Genomic DNA, 20,381 nt, shown 5'->3' with positions numbered 1-20,381 from the left:
CAATGTGAGTGTCAAATGAGAGGTTACTGTCAACTTGGGTCCCCAATTACCTCTTCCGTACTTAATGGATTACCACCTATGTGGTAATTTGTGGGTACCTTGTTTTTCCCAAAGGGTATGACTATACATTTTTTGGCGTTCAGCTTAAGGCCATGGCTCTGGCACCAATTATCCGTTTCTATGAGGCCTCTCTGAAGGATGCATGTGTCTGCTGGAGTATCGATTATGGTGCCCAGTTTGCAGTCATCTGCAAACTTTGTCAGCCACAATCCTCCTAGGTTTACCTGCACCTCGGAAAAATAAATGCCGAACAAGAGGGGTCCCAGGACTGAGCCCTGTGGGACACTGCTTGTGACCGGCTTAGAGTCTGACATGGCTCCAGCAACTCTGACCCTGTGGGTTCTGTCCTTGAGCCAGTTTGCAACCCATCTTGTGACATAAGGGTTTACATTTAAGCTGGTGAGTTTGTCTATGATGCCCGAGTGGGGTATTGTGTCGAAGGCTTTTGCAAGGTCAAGGTAGGCTGTGTGAACTGCCTTACCCTCATCAATGGCCTTAGTGACTGTTTCAAAAAAGTCGACCAAGTTCAAAAGGCAGGATCTGCCCTTGACAAAGCCAAATTGGGTAGGATCCAATGTCTGTAGGTCCCCACTGTCTTTGTTTATGAATTCCATAATGATCCTCTCCATAGCTTTGCAGACCAGGCTCGTCAAGCTTATGGGGCAGTAATTTCCAGGGTCCGTAGAAGCACCTTTGTGGAGTGGGACCACTGTTTCCATACGCCACTCTGGGTACGTAACCTGTAGTAAGGCTAAGATTAAACAGCCTTATGTGTGGGTTTAGTTCCCCTTGGAGTTCATGTAGCACACAGCCCGGGACACCGTCCGGTCCCACTGATGCTGTGTTTTTAGCTTTAGAGAGGGCGGCTCTCACCTGGGCATCTGAGATGTTAGGAAGGCTACACTCTGCTGTTATAGATATTTCTCCTTTGGGGGGGGGGGGGGATTTGCACTGAACCTGTCTGCCAGAATGTTGGCAATGTCTGTGGCTTCAGTGTATTGTGTGTCATTTTGGAATAACTCTGAGCATATCTGGGAGTTTCCACCCAGGTTTCGAACATAGCTAAAGAAGGCCTTGTGATTGTCTTTTGTGATTTTTCTCTCAAAGCTGGCCTTGGATGATTTTATGAGTGATTGTAGTTTTTGCTAGTACTGATCAGAGATGCCTTCCCTTTTAGGGATTTTGCTCTGTCATGTAGTAGCTTCCTCCTCCTGTCGTAAAGTTTGTTTATGACTGGGGTCCACCAGACCGGGCGCCTGCCTTTGGGGGAATGGGTCTTGGTTTTATTTGGGATTGCATGATCCATGCATTCTTGAAGGTGCCCGTAGAAGGCATTTGTAAAGGATTCAGCAGTGTGGGTTGTGGTTTCCACTGGCCCAGGGGCCTTGAAGGATACCACTTCAGACTTGAGAAGTGAGAAGTTCTTCACTGTGGTCTTTTGTGCAGGGGGGTGGAGGCGGGATGTGGATTTCCAGGGAGATTAATTTATGGTCCGATCTCACCAATGAGGGATATACTTCCGGTGTGGAGCATTTTGTCCCCATGTTTGTGATGATCAGGTCTAGTATATTATCTCCTCTTGTGGGAATGGTGACTAGTTGTTCCATCGCATTTGAGTTTATGAATTCTAGGAACCTTTGGGCTAGGGTGTTGGGGCTTGAGTAATGTTCCCAGTCTATGTTTGGGTAGTTGAAGTCTCCCAATATGATGGTATTTGGAGAGACATTCATACTCTCCAGTGTCTTCAGGAAGGCTGTGTGGGGTTCCTGAGTTTGAGAGGGTGGTCTGTAGCATGCTACAAACTGTAGGGCAGTTTTGCCTATGGTTAGTTGCACCTGGATGGTCTCAGATGCTTCGTGCGTTGCCACTAACCTGGAGGTGTGGGTATCTTTGATGAATATGGATACTCCCCCTCCTTTTGCGGTTCGGTCCAAGTTTTGGGGCCGGAAAGAATGATATGAGGTAAAACCTTATAGTGCTGGGGTGCTCTCAGGAGCCTTGAACCAGGTTTCAGTCACTGCACACTTAGTTTTTTTCCACTTGTGTTTTCTAGGGAGGTAGGTTTGTCATTTGAGCCTTGCCTAAAAAAGGCACTATGGGGGTGGCAAGAGCCTTGGCCAATAGACAGGTGCAAGCCATCCCTTGCGAAGCAGCGTGCCTCGTCAAGCATGTCATCCATACAGAGAAGCTGAAAATATCTTGCATGTCAGATATTTCTCTCCCTTCCCACTAAAAAACATTTCATGTCATAAATTGTTCATCAAAAGAAGTTCAATTGAGAGTCAAAGAAAAGAGCATCTTTCATATCTGAATCATACAAAGGAAAAGGACTATGGAAGGCATAATACAACCCTTCTTCAAAGGGATCATTTTCTGAAGGAGAATCCCTTTTTCTTTTGGTATGAAAAGGAGGAAGAGGGGCAAGTTTGTCCTTGTAAAACGTGAAAAACCTTTAAACATTCCCTTAGCTAAAGCAAATTAGTCATATTGACAGTTTTAAGGAATCACCTTCTTAGAACTAATTTCCCGGGGGGGGGGGTGGATACTTTGTCTACTACTGCCTCTTACACTGGCTGTCCAGCTGAGGCCCTGGTGCACAGTCATTCTTTATGACACAACCTTCAAGCTCTACCTTCATCTTCTGTTAGAACTCCAGTCAACAGGAGGAAAGAGAATGATGGTTTGTAGCACTGGGGTCTTTATCTCTGTTCACAAACAGCCTCCACGGGGCAAAGCTAGAGGGTTCTGGGAGATGCCAGTGGATGGAAGGGGCTGAGGAAAGCACCTCACAGTTATCTACAATCTCGACCCAGAAAAGGTAGAAGCCCAATCCAAACTTCCCACTTCTTTGGGTAGCTGGAGGTCAAACACTGGAGCAGTAGTAGTATACGACAGTTGCAATTAAAAGTAATATACACAAGTAAAGCCTATTTTAAATCAACTGGAGGAGACGTTTCAGACAGTAATTAAAAGAGTTGAGGGACTTTATGGGGGGGGGGGCAAGAGTCATGTGGAAGAAGTTGATCTTCCCAACAGAAAAAGGAGGTTTAGGTTACCTGATTTGAAGGAAAATTTCAAAGCTACACCTTTAAGGCTCTTGTACATAATACAAGAAAGCTACAATTCAAAGTGGAAAAGGATGATAATGGAACAAGAGGGTAAATTCAAGAAATAAGGAAATAATGGGGATTTGAACAGATCCATAGAACAATAACAGTCAAAAGTTTACATTCATAAATTAGCAGAAAGTACACTAAGAACTAAGCCAACTCAGGAATGGAGAAAGGAGATTCTGCTGATAGGGTTGACTGCAATCAGGAGTACAGGAATAGACAAGAGGAGGCTGGAACAGGGCTAGTGTTAGCATTTTGGGGGCCCCCTAGGTACTTCCAAACCATGTATCACCCTGTCACTGCCACCTCTCCTAAAACAACCCTTCAGTTCATGCTGCAAACCTACAGCCACAGTATGCTCAGACGTGACCTGTAGCTACTATGCTCTTACATTATTACAGGCCTATGTACCACACTGTGTTGGTCTGTCTCCCAAAGGGGCATTCACAGTTACAGGTACTTAGTTGCAACAATTAATCATTATAACTCCCAACAGGGCTAGACTTAGGTGAAAATGGTCCCTAGGCACTGCCTACTGTTTCAGCCCCCCCATACACACACATCCCTCCAGTACTCTCCATACCATGCACATTCCATTTTTCTTCCTTTTCTCACATTTTGCCTCAGTCTTCAGATTTTTCAAGATGCCATAACTTTCTATGTGTTCTGATGATTTTAATTTTCTTTTCACACAACCTTTTCATCCAATGATGGCTTGAACAGAAATTATGATTAAGAAATTAATTTTGTTGTTCAGACTTTGTTTTTCTTGCATTCTTTCACCACACCTTCATGATCAAGACAGTACAGTAATAACCCTTTAGGAAATCACCTAATTAAGCCAGTGCTCCCAGAAGGTAGGGTTGGGGTTATACAGTAGATATAAAACGTGTACACACCCCTGTTAAAATGCCAGGTTTTTGTGATATAAAAAAATGAGACCACAATGAATCATTTCAAAACTTTTCCCACCTTTAATGTGACCTATAACCTGTACAATTCAATTGAAAAACAAATCTGTTAGGAGGAAAAATATAAAAAATAAAAAACTTACAATAAACTGGTTGCACAAGTGTGCACACCCTTAAACTAATACTTTGTTGAAGTACCTTTTGCTTTAACTACAGCATTCAGTCTTCTTGGGTACACACCTGCCATCAATTAAAGAGACTCTGATTAACCCCAAATAAAAGTTTAGCTGTCCTAGTAGGATTTTCCTGACATTTACTCAGTTGCCTGCTACAGCAAAAGACGTGGTTTGCAGAGAGTTTACAAAGCAAAGGGATCTCCTTGTTGAAAGGTGTCAGTCAGGAGCAGGGTACAAAACATTTTCCACAGCATTGGATATACCATGGAACACAGTGAGTCATCAAAAAGGAGAGAAAATATGGGACAATAGTGACTGTGCATAGAACTGGAATCCCTCCAAAACTGATGAAAAGACAAGACGTAAACTGGTCAGGGAGGCTGCCAAGAAATCTACAGCAACGCTGAAGGAGCTGCAGGAAGTTCTGGCAAGTATGGGTTGTGTACATGTGACAACAATATCCCATATTCTCTATATGTCTGGCCTACGGGGTAGGATTGCAAGACAAAAGCCTTTTCTTACACAGATCATCATCTAGGCCCGGCAAAAATTTGCAAAAACAATACATCAAGTCTCCCAAAAGAATGTGGAAAAATGTGTTACGGTTTGATGAGACCAAGGTTGAACTTTTTGGCCACAATTTCAAAAGGTAAATTTGGCTCAAAAACAGCAGTAGCATGCTTTGGGGTTTCTTTTCTTCAGCTGGAACTGGGTCTTTCGTCAAGGTGGAGGGAATTATGAACAGTTCCAAATACCAGTCACTTTTTGGCCCAAAACCTTCAGGCATCTGCTACAAAGTTGAAGATGAAGAGGAATTTCAGCTTTCAACATGACAATGACCCCAAGCATACATCAAAATCAACAAAAGAATGGCTTCACCAGAAGAAAATTAAAGTTTTGGAATGGCCCAGACTTTAATCCAATAGAAAATATGCAGGGCGACCTGAAGAGGGCTGTGCACAAGAGATGTCCTCGCAATCTTACAGATTCGGAGTGCTTTTGCAAGGAAAAGTGGGCAAATATTGTCAAGTCAAATGTGCCATGCTGATAGACTCCTACCCAAGAAGACAAGAAGACTGAATGCTGTAATTAAATCAAAAGGTGCTTCAACAAAGTATTAGTTTAAGGGTGTGCACACTTATGTAACCAGCTTATTGTACATTTTTAATTTTTTTGCCTAACAGATTTGTTTTTCAATTGAATTGTACAGATTATAGGCCACATTAAAGGTGGGAAATGTTTTGAAATTATTTATTGCGGTCTCATTTGTTATATCACAAAAAACTGGCATTTTAACAGGGGTGTGTACATTTTTTATATCCACTGTACATTTACAGGATTCCCCAACCTTTTAATTGAATGCTAGATTAAACAAAAATCATGCATTAGAGATTTCAGTCTTTTTTTTTTCTTTCAAGGAATACATTAGCTTTGCCCACAGCTTAATGTTCAAAGCTAACAAAATACCAGCATACAGTAAACTAACAAGACAAATGAGTATTCACAGGTCCTGTAAGGAAGTACTGCATACCACCCTAAACCTTCAAAAAAAAAAAAAAAAAAAACAAAGATGGTCACTGTATGCATCCCTCTGGTGTTAGATTGGGATGACAGCATTAGCTCAATTTGTCATGTATTCCAAGTGACTGCTGGCATATGTATACCTAGTATGCCTCCTCACACTTTGCCCCAACCCCCAAAAGCAGCAATCTGTAAAAATGCTTAATGTGTGATTTTGAGGAAAGTGAAAAAAAATAGTGAGAATGGCAACATATTCTACTTTATTGCTGCTAGATGGCTCACTGCCTCTACACAACCTATAGTAACCTTATTTGTACACCTCTGAGGTCTGTGAGAAAAGTAAAATAAATAATTTCTACACTGTCCCCAGCCCAAGCAAAAATTATGACTTCCTGTGTATACCTCTAAGGTTTAACTGAGGGGAAAATTAAAGAAACAATAACACAATTCCCAACGTCCCCCAATTATGCAACTTACAACAACTTCCTCCACACACACACACACACACACACACACACACACACACACACACACACACCTACCAACAGGGCTGGTTTTAGAATGGGTGTGTTTGACACAGACTATTAGCATCATCTTTATCCCAACAGGGTCATATCACAACACTGTTCAGGATAAAGACTATAATCAGAAATTTTTTTTCTCCTCATTTTCCCCAACCGACGTGGGGCCCCCACACAGTCAAGGGTGATTAAGGGCCCCCACTGCATCCATTTAAACAGTCTGGGGAGAGGGAGCCACCGGGCTCTAAGAACATATAAATGTCCAAGTGTTCCGTGATATATTTTATGCCTTACTTTTGAAATATAATTACTTTGTTAGCTGTGTTTCTTACTAATACCCAGAAAAATTATGATTGTGTCCTGACATTATTTGGTGTGTGACAGATAAAACCTATGACATTTTTTGCACACAAACATATAAGCTACGGCAATACTAGCTTGTACTTATTTCAGCAAATAACACATTGTGAAACACTGGTGCTGCCACATTGCCACACTGATCAGTGAATGTTGTTTAGCAGTCAGCAAACAGCAGCAGGGTAAGTCACTTATTTACCTCATTGAGGAGTAATGCATACCTATCACTGACTTTTATTCATAATTTTGCTGTACCCTTCATACAGAGTTTGATTTGCTGGTAAACTATTTAGAATTATAGACAGTTGCTAAACCTAGAGTTTTAGACTTCTTATTGTCTAAAAAAAATGCACACTGATGCAAATGGCGTTAAGTGAGTTAGACTAATATTTAAAATGTGTTCCTGATTTTGTGGCTTTATGCAGCTATTATTTCTGCCATTGTGCAGAATTCTTCAACAAAGAAGTTGAAAGTCAGTATATGGTGTTCTGCCAATATTTAGAAAACTCCCTTGAAAGAGAAAACCATTCATGAAGATCGAGAGCATCAGCTATTCTTAAAATCCAAGGTAAACACTGAGATTGGTCACTCTGGTCTACTGATCTCTCAAGTTCTTACCTTGCTCGTGTTCATTATCAGCTTTACCCTAAAAGGTTCATATCACAGCCCTTCAGGTTAAAGAGAATAGTTAGGAAATTAAAACAGCTTTCTACTTATTTTCCCCCAACCAGCAGCAGCTTTTGTGGGGGCCCCCACACAGTCAATGATTACTTAATGGGATCCCTGCAGTCATGTGTATTGCAGGTATCAAAAGCTGGCTATATTGTTAATTTTAATGATGAGAATGTCCACCTGCAGGGTTTAAATACGCAATAGGTCAGTGGTAAAATATTTAATGGAATTGTGATGCCTGTTACTTAAACACTTAACATATCCAGTTATATTTAACATTAAAAGGAGAAATAAATCATTATTTCCCACCTCTTTTATTAAGTATACTTTACTGTACAAGATTTTGTTTTGACAGACATGTTATAAAATATCAATATAAGAGAAGGTGCCGTGGTTGGGGACCCCCAGCGACCATAGGGTTCGCCGATGCCTAAAGTCGGCTATGGGCTGGAATTAACTGGAGGTACCTGGCAAATGAACCAAGGTACTGGGAACAAAATTAGAGAAGGAAATGTAATAGAATGGGAAGAGGCTAAGAAAACATTTGGATTGTAGGCTAATGATTTCCTTCCCTATCAGGGACTTGTATCAGAATAAAGAGAAAGGGGTAAGGGAATCCTCAATGACAGGACTACACTTGGTTATGGTTTTTCACTGAATCTAGAACAGAAACTGCTGTTAAAAAAAATAAAAAAAAAAGGGGGGGGGGATAATTGCTAGAGCATATAAAATATTGTATGCAGACTATAAAAATCAATCAGAAAGGGTCAGAAGCGACTGGTAAGAGATTAGATGTGCAGTTCATAAACAATTGGAAAACATACATATGGTTCCCAAATGTGCAACAAAGTCTAGAAAATTTAGGATTTTTGCCTGGAAGTGTTTGAATACATATCTTTATACAGCAAGCAAACTCCAAAGAAGTTTTCCTCAGGGAAATGATGGAGGTGTAACAGGGAAGAAAGAGGCAACTGGGAACATATGTTGTGTGTGTATGTATGGAAATTGTGGGAATAATACATGCAGAAAAATGTTTTGGAGGAGGAATTTGGTTTAAGAGAAAACGGGAATTGAAAATTTTATTTAATGTTGTTTAGATTACGCATCACATGTATTACATATTCTATAATGTTTGTAAATGTGAACTTATTTATACAGTTTGATTACTTTTATATTAATGTAAATCTGCCCATGACAAGTGATAATTCGATAAAGGTGTTAAAGAGTGACAACCTCTTGTTGGGAAGATATTGGCCAGGGGTCCTAAGGAAATGTCTTGAAAGTTTTAGGAGCAGATCTGTGACAAACTTGATAAGACATAACTTCATGTTCCACTCCCAGGCAATAAACATATAGTAGTCGCATCTCTCCCCCCCCCTAAAACCCACAAAGTTAACAATAACAGTAGCAAATCTCTCCAATGGAGTGCTTATCTGTCTGAGCTGTAACCAACTTTAACGAATAATTGTTCAAAATGCTGACTTATAACTGCATATTCAAATACAGTAAAATTTCTGAAAATTTTAGAAGGCTGGTTGTATAGACTGGACCTTTGCACAGAATCCCAGATGGTAATACTGCAAAAAAAAAAAACTTCCAGTGAAGAACATACTAAGTATTCCCATCACTGGAGATCACTCAGTACAGGAAATTCTGGCCACAGCAAAGATGTATGATGAATTATAACTGCCTACATTTTCTAAACTATGTTAATTATTTTTTTTTTTTTTAAACACCAGCTTCCATGGTCAGTTAACCTGACATTCCGCCATACCAGAGAAAGGGAGGGGGGTCAGGACCAGTTTAACATCCCAGATCATCGCCGATATAAATACTTGTGATAGTAGAGCCAATATATTTTACATATACACACCACAAAGGCACTGCGTTGCTGCAGATTTGCAGGAAAATTTCATCTTTCCACAAGAAAAATCTACTTAAAAACTTCCTTAAAATAGAAGTGAAGTGAGCCTGAGCAGCAACAAGAGCCAGCATTAATACAGACCAGATGTAAATAAGTCATGGCTTTAATATTTCCTCATTTAGTGGAGGTGGTTAATAGCACATTCTTGGAGGTGAACTGGTATTCTCCAATCTGCCCACAGGTATGCATTCTTTGAAAAAAATGGCTCCCTGTCCAGAACGGGATTAATACCTTGTGCCCTCCAATTCCTGGGATAAACTTCAATGTCTGTGCTAATCTGAAAGGATAGAAGCAGTTTACTGGAAAATGGATTACCAGCAACATATTTTATTTATTTACTAACATTTGATTAATCATGAAAGTCCATCTGGGTAGAAGCCCATTTCCAGCAAAGGCCCATGGAAAAAAGCTCAAAATTATTATAAAACATTTTAAGAAATATAATTTTACAATCTTCAAAAATAAATCAAAAGCATCAGCAGTTGAAATTAGACAACATAAAACATTGGTTAAGAATCGATACAAGATATATGACAATCATTTAATATTTAAAGAAATTTTAAACAGCTCGTAATGAAATTCAAGGTAAATTAGCCTAATACAAATAGGATCTGCAACATGAAGGGAAGGGAAAAAAAACAGGCTTATGGTATATTTAAAAAGCAACTCAGGGAGGAGTATTACACAGCCGTAAGGAAATAAATGAAGAAGGAAGAGTAATATGGTATAAGGAATGAAAAGGTACTTGTTCACCTTTGGGGATATAGTTTATCCTGGTTTTGAGCAAGAACAGAGCCAGATTTTAGCTAGGAATTCTTTGAGTAGTTTTGAAAGATGGGCGGGACGGTACAGACCTGATGGATACAGGTAAGAAGTTCCAGGCCTTAACAACCTTGCATGATTATAGACAATGCCCTGCATATTTGCTAGGTTTGTACACAAACAGGAGTTTTTGGTCAATGGATCAAAATAACCGACTGGGAAGACAGCTGTGTAGAATGTTTTTAATGCTGGACAGGCAGGTGGATGCTGGATAATTTTACTGGCGATAAAAAGTTGTTCTACATTAGCTAACGTGGCAGTTCTAACCAATTTACACTTTTCAGTGCTATACAGTAGTGTGTTCTGAAAGGGGTATATGCTGCAAATTCTGCAACATTTTTATAACCTTGGTTACGTTTTAATTTTTGTGAAGTCTGGAAGTTAGCAAGGATGTGAGCGCCATAAAAAAAAAAAAAAAGTGTGGAGTAGATAAAAGTAGTAGCAAGTTTAATTTTAGTTGCGCCATTTAGAAAGTTTTTGGCTCTGTAAAGCATCCCTAGTTTTTGACAAGTTTTTCTTGTGCTATTTTGTATATGTATACCATACCACCAAGTCATAAATGAAAAATGCAATAACATACTATCTTAGTAAATTTTCCCTATGAAAAATCAGCTGCATTTACTAATAAAGACCTTGGGCTGGTCAAGATTCGATCCTGTAGAATTGTGAACTGGTATTGAATAAACAAGCTTCAAGCTTATTAAACAAGGTAGAGCTACCAGCATCTAATCTACTTTACCTCAAAGTTACAGGGGAAGTATGTCATTCATACTTTCTCCTTTGGAACAGACTTTTTCCAAGGTAAGTCACTTCATACAATACCACCTAACCATTTTACATTTAAAATGAATGTATTTGTTCACATTTTCCCAAAAACAACTTTAGAAAATGTCTGGATCACCAACTACTGAAAACAAAGGTAACTTCCCAATCAACGGTGAACAATTCAGAACTTCTGGCATCCCCTAGATACAATGCTGGAAGGCATACAAGTGTGGGATAAGAGATTTACTTTTCAAATAAAACAATATGATAAAAAGTATTCAGTGATAATGTCTGAGAATACAATTTTTCTTTCACACATTTCAGACTTGAGGCAACTCGCTCACAAAGTCTGCTGTCCATTCCATTTTTCCAGCTGGAGTAAAGATGTCTTTGTGTAATCATTTCAAAGCGGTGCTACCAGCACAGAAGATAAATGTACCTTAGGCCAGCTTGCCCGAAGTTATCATAGGATTAAGTTATCATGGGATTAATTTTTCTGACTTCGAATCAAGGATCCTGTTAGTCAACAGAAGCATCATAAATGGTTAATATTCTATACTATAGATCCACATGAACAGTAGTAGGATAGAACAGCTAGATGAGCAAAAACAAAAAAAATTCAACCCTTTGCATCCAGCCTCACCAAGATGTTTCTTGAGAAGCTTTACATCTAAAGTTAGATAAATAAAACAACTTCCATTTCTCTCTGATCCATAATTTCTCAGATTACTCCACCCAACTGTATTTACCTCAAAAACTTTGACAAAAGGTTTTGGCCAGAACTCAAAGCACAAAAAAAAAAATCAAGACAAGAACTGTTAACCAGTACACATACATCACAATTTTTGCATTGGAGTTGTAGCCTAAAGGTATCATATCTGAATATCCATGAAAAACAGGAATTAATATGAGTCAAACAGCAGTTCACTTAACTGTTAGTAGCAAGGCTAATAGACGACATAAAGAGTAATCAATCAGAGGGACTGAATCATACTGAGGGCTTCCTATTCAAAGGTTAGCGCTAAGCAAAAAACACAAAAACAGAAGAGCGAATCTTGAAAATCACACTTCTCCTTCAAACTTTTTGCAGGAGGGGGACCAAGACACCCCCAACCCAAACTTACATATACCACCTCTGAGATCAGCATATCTTGAAGAAAAGGGAATATTCTGAGAAACGGCATCTCAATGTATGTATGTCTGTTCTTTCAGCCATTCAGTCCCCATATTTGAGGACTCAAGCTAGAGAGTCGCAACATTTCAAACTGTTACCCATTTTGAGACATCATCTTCCATTTCCTGTGGTGAAACTTTCTACTGGAGGAGGATTAAAACCACAAGAGTGGTATCAAAGCTAGCAGACCACCAATCCAAACAAAGAGAAACATTACAATCAGTAAAATGTGGGGATAAAGCTGACAGACTCGTACCATTCTTGATCCTGCAGCTTGAGTAATGCACCACTATGCCAACTAACTTACTGTGGCTAAAGTGTTTAGCCATAATGTGCCATTCTGCACACATTTTATACCTGTCTTTGGGCTAGGGAGGTAAAGCCTGCACATTTTAACTACTCAGCACTGGCTAGAGGCAATACACACCGGTATGATAAAAATAAATGAATATTATTGGGATAAAGGTGTCCAGAATATGAGGACACACAAAACCAGTAATTGTGATTAAAGCCAAACATAACACAGCTAAAGCTCAGTGGGGAGAGGCACAGCACTATGCAGTGGAGGATGTCCACTCGAGTCAGCTCTTCCACCCAATATCCCTCACCTACATTATACCTGGTGAAGACTAATGTCAGCATATCTGATTGTAAACGGCATCACTAGGTCAGGCTTTCCCGTAAGCCATCAATTAAATTCCTCACCTATCTTGTCATCTTTCCTGGAGAAAAACTTCCCATCAAAGCCACTAGGTTTCCTGTCTACAACAGGCTGAAAAATCAATTAGCAAATTACAGCATGGTTTTCTCCCTTCCACTGATTCTACCATGCATACCTCGGAGGCATCCTTCCTGTCTAATGGAACCAGATAAAGAATTCTGTCCCAGAATTTTCAATCACACTGACTAAATCCTAATTCCACAAAATGTATTCAGTATAAACGTACCTCTAACCATCCATCAGGTTACCACTTACTAAAGAGTGGCAAGCTTATAACCTATTCCCTCCTGTCCTTCGCATCAGTCTTTCTACCGTTCTAATCTGAAGTGGCACTCAACCCTGACCAATGAAATACTGTTTGTCCAACTATTTTCACTGGTAATACTTATCCATTCTCCATGATTTCCTCTGATATAAAACACTGATCTCCTACTTAAACTACCCCTCCAAATAACCATGGTCCCACAATCCCAATTCACTATCTTTCCACATCATGTCTCAATTACAAAACACACCATCTCCCTCTTCTTCTACAAGTACCACCTGAAATAATGTTCATTTTATTTTCAAGACAAGTGCTGACCACAGCTACGTCAATGGCTCAGAAGGCAGCACATTTACCTTTGGCTGGGAAAAGTGTATGGGTTCCAGCCACAAATCAGGCATTTAAAATCATATTTCAATGACAATTCAAGGCAGTGCAAAATAATTACTGCATAATGAAACACAAAATGCATACTTAATTTTTAAAAAGCATTCCTTAAGAGTGACAAAGTGTTCACATCTGCCTGTACTCATAAGCCTAGGCAAATGCTGGAGAAAAAAAGAACAAAATTAGAATTTACTTAGTTCTAAGATTAAATCCTCACATCCTATTTTACAGATCAGCTCTCCTGCAACTGCATAAAATGAATCCTTTAAAATCCACCTTAGAAAGGAAGGAAACAGACTGACACGGATTGTGCGTGTCCCCTTATAAGTAACAATAATGTTAAAAAGAAACTACTAAGTGTCCTTACAGACTACACTCCTGGACTATTTTCTCACCTCATGTAGGCTCTGGCTGGCAGCATCTGGTTCATTTAGGTACAGACTTGTCCCCCAACTGGAAGACCTCTTTCTCAGCAAATTCACAAGTAATACAAATTTTCTCTTTTCTTGCTCCACTAGCACAGCAAATGAATAGCTTGCTCCACTAGCACAGCAAATGAATAGAACTACCATGAACGATAAGCTCTTTGTACAATTTGAGAGAGACCTTTTAATCCACCCTCTAATGGGAAATTCCAACTATAAAATACCTGCTTCAGTAAAGGCACTAACAGAAAAGCTCCACAACTAATACAAGCTCAACAGTACAGGCCAAATAGTATATATAACAGCAAGGCTAGGACACAAAATACAAAGCCAGTCCATTTATAAACAATATTATGCAATTTAAAATACTGGAAATGTGGTAGAAAAGTACAACGTGAAGAACCATTGACTTTGTTGTTGCTGTTTACCCATTTAGTCTAATATAAAAGTCTTCATAATCTCAAGGACTTCAGCACATCAGGGCTGTCTGTCAAACTGTTCAAGTTGGGAAATGCAAAGAGAGTAATATCCAGTGAAATGTCAGGGATGTGTGGAGGGATACTGCATGGTTCAAAATGCAGAGTAACATCCAAAGAAACATCAGGGATGTGTGGAGGGATACTGCATGGTTCTTACCTACCAGGAAACTAGGACCAGAATGCTCCCTGTAAGGAGTATAGTGTTAAACGCTAACAAGGCCATATGGCCTAATTCACATGGAGAAACGCTAACAAGGCCATATGGCCTAATTCACATGGAGTTTCACTCTTCAGATTCAGTCATCAAGAGGAAGGCAGTTTCCATGCAGTGCTCCAAACCAAAAAACATACTAAAAGATGGCAAAAATGTTACAGTCTCACACACACTCTAAGATATGCATGTGCAAACTGTCTTTCAGTGACCTGAACAATCAACAAGACATACTTTTACTTCTAAGATTAAGGTGACTGCGGTGGTGGTGCTGCGGTAGCGTTGTCGCCTCACAGTAAGACATTGTCCTGTTCAATTCTCAGCTAGAGAATCTTCTGTGTGGAGACATGTGTGAATGGGCATACCTTCGTTGAAGGCTGCACGTCAGGGCCAGCAACTCGGCACGTAAAGATCTGACAATCATTAGCGGACCGGAGTACCGCTGTGGCGGCCCCTATCCAGAAAAGCCGCAAGACACAACAACTTCTAAGATTAAGGTATCCGATGTTATGGATTAACACCTATCAGCAGTAGTAGTAGTAGTGCAGGCTTTCACATAAATGGGGCATGTCTCAGAATGCCATGATTTAACATTGCATCTATGGGATGACAGGATACAATGAGGTTTAGAAGAACACAACTAAATTAACCAGCTCCCAAGGAACATGTTTTTTGATTCCAGATTTTGTCTTCGACCAAGCAAATGTAATTACCCTCCAAAGTGCAACTCATGAGAGTCTTTGCATCTCCACCTAATTATTTCAACCAAGCACACCTCCTCCTCTGTAGCATTAAAACTCTAGGAAAACTGGCTATACTTTCTCATTTTATTACGATTCAGAAAGAAGTATCATAACTAACAATGTTCTTCATACTGAACACGGCTGCAACAGCCTATATCCTACACAGGATATAACAGCCGGCTAGCTTCCAAAGATTCAGGTCATCTTCAACACTCCCAAACCATTAGCTCAAGCTGAGCTGATTAAAGACTCTGAAAAAAGTCTGGGTGCCAACCCCTTTAGAGCTTTCCTGCCACCGAACAGAGCACTCTTCTCCAGGCTTCAGAGGATCAACAGTCAGCTTATGCTGTTCCACTGGTGGCTGGATAAGTTCCCTTTTTGGGAGAAAAAATAAAAAGACTTCCACATATTATGTTTAATGTTTAACTTGACCTTCCTATGTAGTAAAGGACTTTTAAGCTAGAAATATCCATTTTTACTGTCACATGACTTTGCTGTACTTTTAAATGGAAGCACACTTTTGTGTTTGGCGGATTAAAAGCCGATTTAAATCATTCTAAACCCCCCCCCCCCCTGTGGAGAAACTGCGTTTAAACTAAGTTTGAAATTATACTGGTTTGTACTGCTTAGTTTCCCCTGGGAAACAAACACCATTTCCAGCTTGACCATGAAACAATCTATTAGTCCCAGTCAGTCCTCCTTTCAGCCACAAAAAGAAAAACTTAACAGCCTTTGCCACCACAGCAGTCTAGCAATTTGTCTCAGTCACAGGTGGCCGACTCTGCTGAGGCCAAAGCTGGTTCCTCAGACCACTTTCTCCATATCCCCTCTAGTGTTGCCCATACAGCCAGTATGGACCAGGGGCTTACCCATATTCTCTGCATCTGTTTGGGTCCCCTTAGTGGGTGCGGGACTGGCAGTGTTGGGAGAAGGGGCAGGGAAGGTGCCATGCTTAATCAGAACGTTGTGCCCATCCAACTTGAAGCTATCGTTGCCAATTAAAAAAAAATCCTGTTGGCCCAACTTTTTTTTCTTGCAGGAAAAACAAAAAATTGTTTCTAGTAAAAGAAAAAGGAATTCCTCTTTTCCTGAGCAGATCCAAGAAACTGAATGATCTGCTCAAAACTTATTCCATATCCTCAGCTTCTACACCATCTGCCACCCCCCCCCCCCCATTTCAACTTCCCTTTTTTGGCCTACATCTTTTATCCCAGTGATCCTGCCAACATCCAAGCCTTCCCATGGAACTAGAGCCCATTCATTCCCTGGTACTGGACATCCACAGTCTGGAGATGATACATACTTCTTAACTGTCCAGATTTTTGCCTATTTCTGCTCTGTTCCTCATAATAGTTGTGTTTTTCTGGCAACTGACTGAGGATTGAAGTCACTAAATAATGACATACATTTGTGTTTCAGATTTCATATCCTTCAGAAAACACACTAACATAAATCTGGTTATTCAAGCAACTTTTTAAGTTTATAAGAGCTTGTTTGCCTTTTCGGCTTTTCCTGGTTAGAGGTCGCCACAGCGGAACTTCGGTCCGCTAATGATTGGCAGTCGCTTTTTATGGTGCCAAGTTGCCAGCCCAGATGCCCTACCTTCAGCGAAGGTACGCCCATTCACGCATGTCTTACGGAGGCCACTCGACTGTGGGGAGGACATGCAGACTCCACACAGAAGGCACTCCAGCTAAGAATCGAACAGGAGAACCTCTTGCCGTGAGGTAACAACGCTACTGCTGTGCCACCGCGGATCCTAAGTTTATAAGAGCAATATGTAAAAATGTGTCCCTTTTTGGGCCCTTGTCCCCCCATTATTTTAGGCTTTGTCTAGAATTCTGGCTACAAGATTGAGAGGTATGAAGTGAGAGCTGCATGGATGGATAATCATCAAGAAAGTCATGCAGGTGTTCTGTGCCCTCAATGGCATTCAGGCAATGAGGACATTACTGGTATGGTTGCAATCCCTTCCCTTGGTGGGGGATGCATGTGATCAGTGTTACTGGACAAAAAACCAATGCATCCACTTCCCGTAATCTCCAAACACAAACAATTATCTCCTAAAAAGAGGACACTGCCCTATCTCCACCACCTCAGAAGAGGTTTGGAGTAAGCAAAGATGGACTAATTACAAAAGGATAAAAGGTGGCCAGCAAAACTGAAAGTCTTGAAATCATAAATATTGTATTTTTTTTTTAATTCATGGCTATTCTTGGCTACAGATCTTTATACACACCCTAACAAACAAAACAAATTTCCACCCACAACTCTTGTAAAAGCAGACACTTCAGTGTAGGTATTCACAAGTCCACATACAATTTATTTTCTATTCTGGTAGCCTTCTTAGATGATTGCAAAATATAGTTCAAACACACGTTTGAATTAAATTACAATACACCTAAATAAAAACAACTAAAAATAAAATGACCAGCTACATCTAAATCTAGTCCATTTCACTGTACAGTCAGTTTAAAAAAAAAAACAAACCTAATACACAGAACTTCAATATCCCAAAACATCTTAGCTCATACTTGCACAACTAACAAAACCTGGTTATATCCAGTTTACAACTCAAAAAATACTTTACAGTGGCAACCATACCTCTCAACTATCCCTGATTTTGACTCAAGTTTTAGATCTAGCGGTCTTAATTCCAGTAAAACTGCCAACATTTGGAGAAAAGGTGGCAAATTACACTGAATGAATCACAATTAGAACAGAAATTGTACATTAATTATTCTGTCAATACTGCGAGTTAATAGTATTGTTTTTAAACGTGCCCGATTACTTCTGGATTTGTCTTTGATTCTGTTGAGATCTATGATGGCAACTTCCCTTCGATACCAACCCAAATTCAAGTTACATCTCAGTAAGCTTGCCAGTAGAAGCACATCAGTTTTAAAGAATATAAAATAACTGGATGAAATATTTTCCCACAAACCTAACATACTAGGACAGCATGCAGCTGAAAAGCTGCACTAAAAACATTAATGTAATACTTGGGCATCAAGTATGATTAGGGAAGAACAGACATTCACTGCTGGCAAGAAACAATGGCAGGGGGGTAGTAGATATCAGACACATTTAGGACAGGCAAGAGTATTGCAAAACAATGGTTCTACACACCTATGCCTCTCCTGGTTTCTGTAAACGTACAATTTCTTAAAAATGGATTGGAAGTAGAGTGAGACTGGGAATTCAAAACTGTAGCTTCTCATTAAACCACAAAATCACCAAGTGTCTCATGAAAGTTAAAATATTTTGTCAAATCTCCAAAGATTTCCTTCCTTAAACTATTATAATCCAAATGAAAACCAACTAGGCCACATAAATGCTTGCATACAATCAAGCAAGAATTTGTCCTGGGCACCTAGAGTGAATAGAATATACATTTTATAATCCAGCAGATGTGAATAATACAAATAAACAAACTCCATACAGGGGGAGCACACTACCCCTCCATGTCATTCAACTCAAGAGCTACATCCATATAGAAGAGAACCTTCAACCAGGTACTAACACCGTCTCCACTTCAACTGATTACAATAAAAACAATTAAATAATGCAACTGCCAATAAAACTTATGCATCAAGACTAATTATGCTTATATTTCTAACAGCCAGCAAATAACTCACAAATAAATATTACAAACAGCAGCCATCCTAAAGTGCCAGCTTGTTTATTGAAGTAACTTTTAAAAACAGTGCAAATCACACAACAGAAATATGCATATATATATATATATATATATAACTACAGGAAGCATACACTAAAAATGTGAGCAGCATACAAGCTAAAAATAACACGCAAGTACCAAAAAAAAGGTTTCGGAACTCTTCCCGTATAACACCCCTCCTCAGACTTGCATATACACAATCTAAGGACATATAAAATAAAATAAAGGGCCGCAGCCCATCCCCAGTTAATAGTAATTAATCCCTCAGACTGCTGTTTCAGTATAAGGCTGCAACTAACGACTGCATTCCCAGGCCCTATCAGCGCCTTTGCACCTGGAGAAATACAAGAGATTAGACTATATCCCTGCGTGCATTTTCTATCCTAGAACAAGGTTGGGGAAACCACCAATTATCCCCAACACAGACCAGCCTCTATAACAACTAGCAAGCAGCTTGGTTTGGTTTGAATTACCGTGTGTACTGTGAATTCTCGTGTTGTTTGTCGGGCTGTTACGATAATGGCGCCCTTCCTCGCGAGACCATTCGGTCTGTTCCTTGCCTGGTCCTGTGTGCTTTTTTGCCGCAATGGTATTGTGTTCTAATCCGTTTGTGAGTTGCGTCGGCTGTCGACATAAAGATGGCGATAGTACAGAGAGGAGGAGTTGTTGCGGCTATTTAGGGGAGGGGGTGTATCTGTAGAAGCTCGGAGACAGCGCAGCTGTTTTAATATGGATCTTGTAAAACAATATTGTAAAGTAATATCGTTTCCTTGTGTTTTGCACAAGAGAATGACTCATCACGTTGTTTGTAAATAATTGGGAAAGTTGTCCTTGTAGTATTAGATCAAATTGCTGGAAAAAAAGGCATTATTCTACTAAAATGCAGGAAATTTACACGTCAGTTTGTTTTAAATTAAAAGTGAACTTGTCTGCGCATATCCACGTAGTTTATATTCTACGTCCAAAGGAATGGATATCGGAGTAGACTTACAGTTCAACACTGATACCAGTAACACACAAGCTGTTTATTTTTTTATGTAGGGGGATATGACTTATATAAGCCATTTTTCATACATAACCCAGGAAGTGTAGGCAAATATGAGAAACCGAATGGGCTGCTATCTAAAGATCATTATTTACTTTAGTTGAATGGTAAGTTATATTGAGTATGACGTTTTTAGGATTAAATGGAGGAAATTTGGTCGGAATACTATGAAAAACGTGGGAGGTGGGGGAGTTGTTCAAGTCATGACTGGGATCAGTGAAGTACCTTCAGAGAGAGAGACGCTGTTGAGAGGGAATATGACAAGGTTTTTACAAAAAAAAAAAATGTGATATACACGTGAGCCTTTACACTGTCAGTAAGTGCTATGCGATCCGTCTACAAAATCCAAGTGCAACTAACTCTGGGCAAGACCGCAATCCAAATTGTAGTTTGCTCCAGACCCTCCACCA

General features: G+C 39.8%; 1 protein-coding gene across 3 annotated transcripts in view; it reads right to left on the bottom strand.

Moving 5' to 3' along the window:
• LOC122809794 (BTG3 associated nuclear protein) overlaps positions 1 to 19,896 on the bottom strand; it is a 1,260,844-nt gene extending 1,240,948 nt beyond the window's left edge. Inside the window, exon 1 of one of the 3 annotated variants that reach the window (XM_044081537.1) lies at positions 19,400 to 19,896. The gene's annotated coding sequence lies outside the window, so the exon portion shown is untranslated. Of the gene's footprint in view, positions 1 to 13,784; positions 14,539 to 19,399 lie in introns of those variants that run through there. The other 2 variants (XM_044081535.1, XM_044081536.1) reach the window with 2 other exon arrangements.
• Between the last annotated feature and the right edge of the window lie 485 nt (positions 19,897 to 20,381).

This window comes from Protopterus annectens, chromosome 8.part0 (genome assembly GCF_019279795.1).
Source record: "Protopterus annectens isolate FY-2018-M chromosome 8.part0, PAN1.0, whole genome shotgun sequence".
In the NCBI taxonomy this organism is placed as follows: Eukaryota; Metazoa; Chordata; order Ceratodontiformes; family Protopteridae; genus Protopterus; species Protopterus annectens.
Note: the sequence above shows the minus strand (reverse complement) of the source record. Positions and strands in the feature narration are given on the sequence as shown.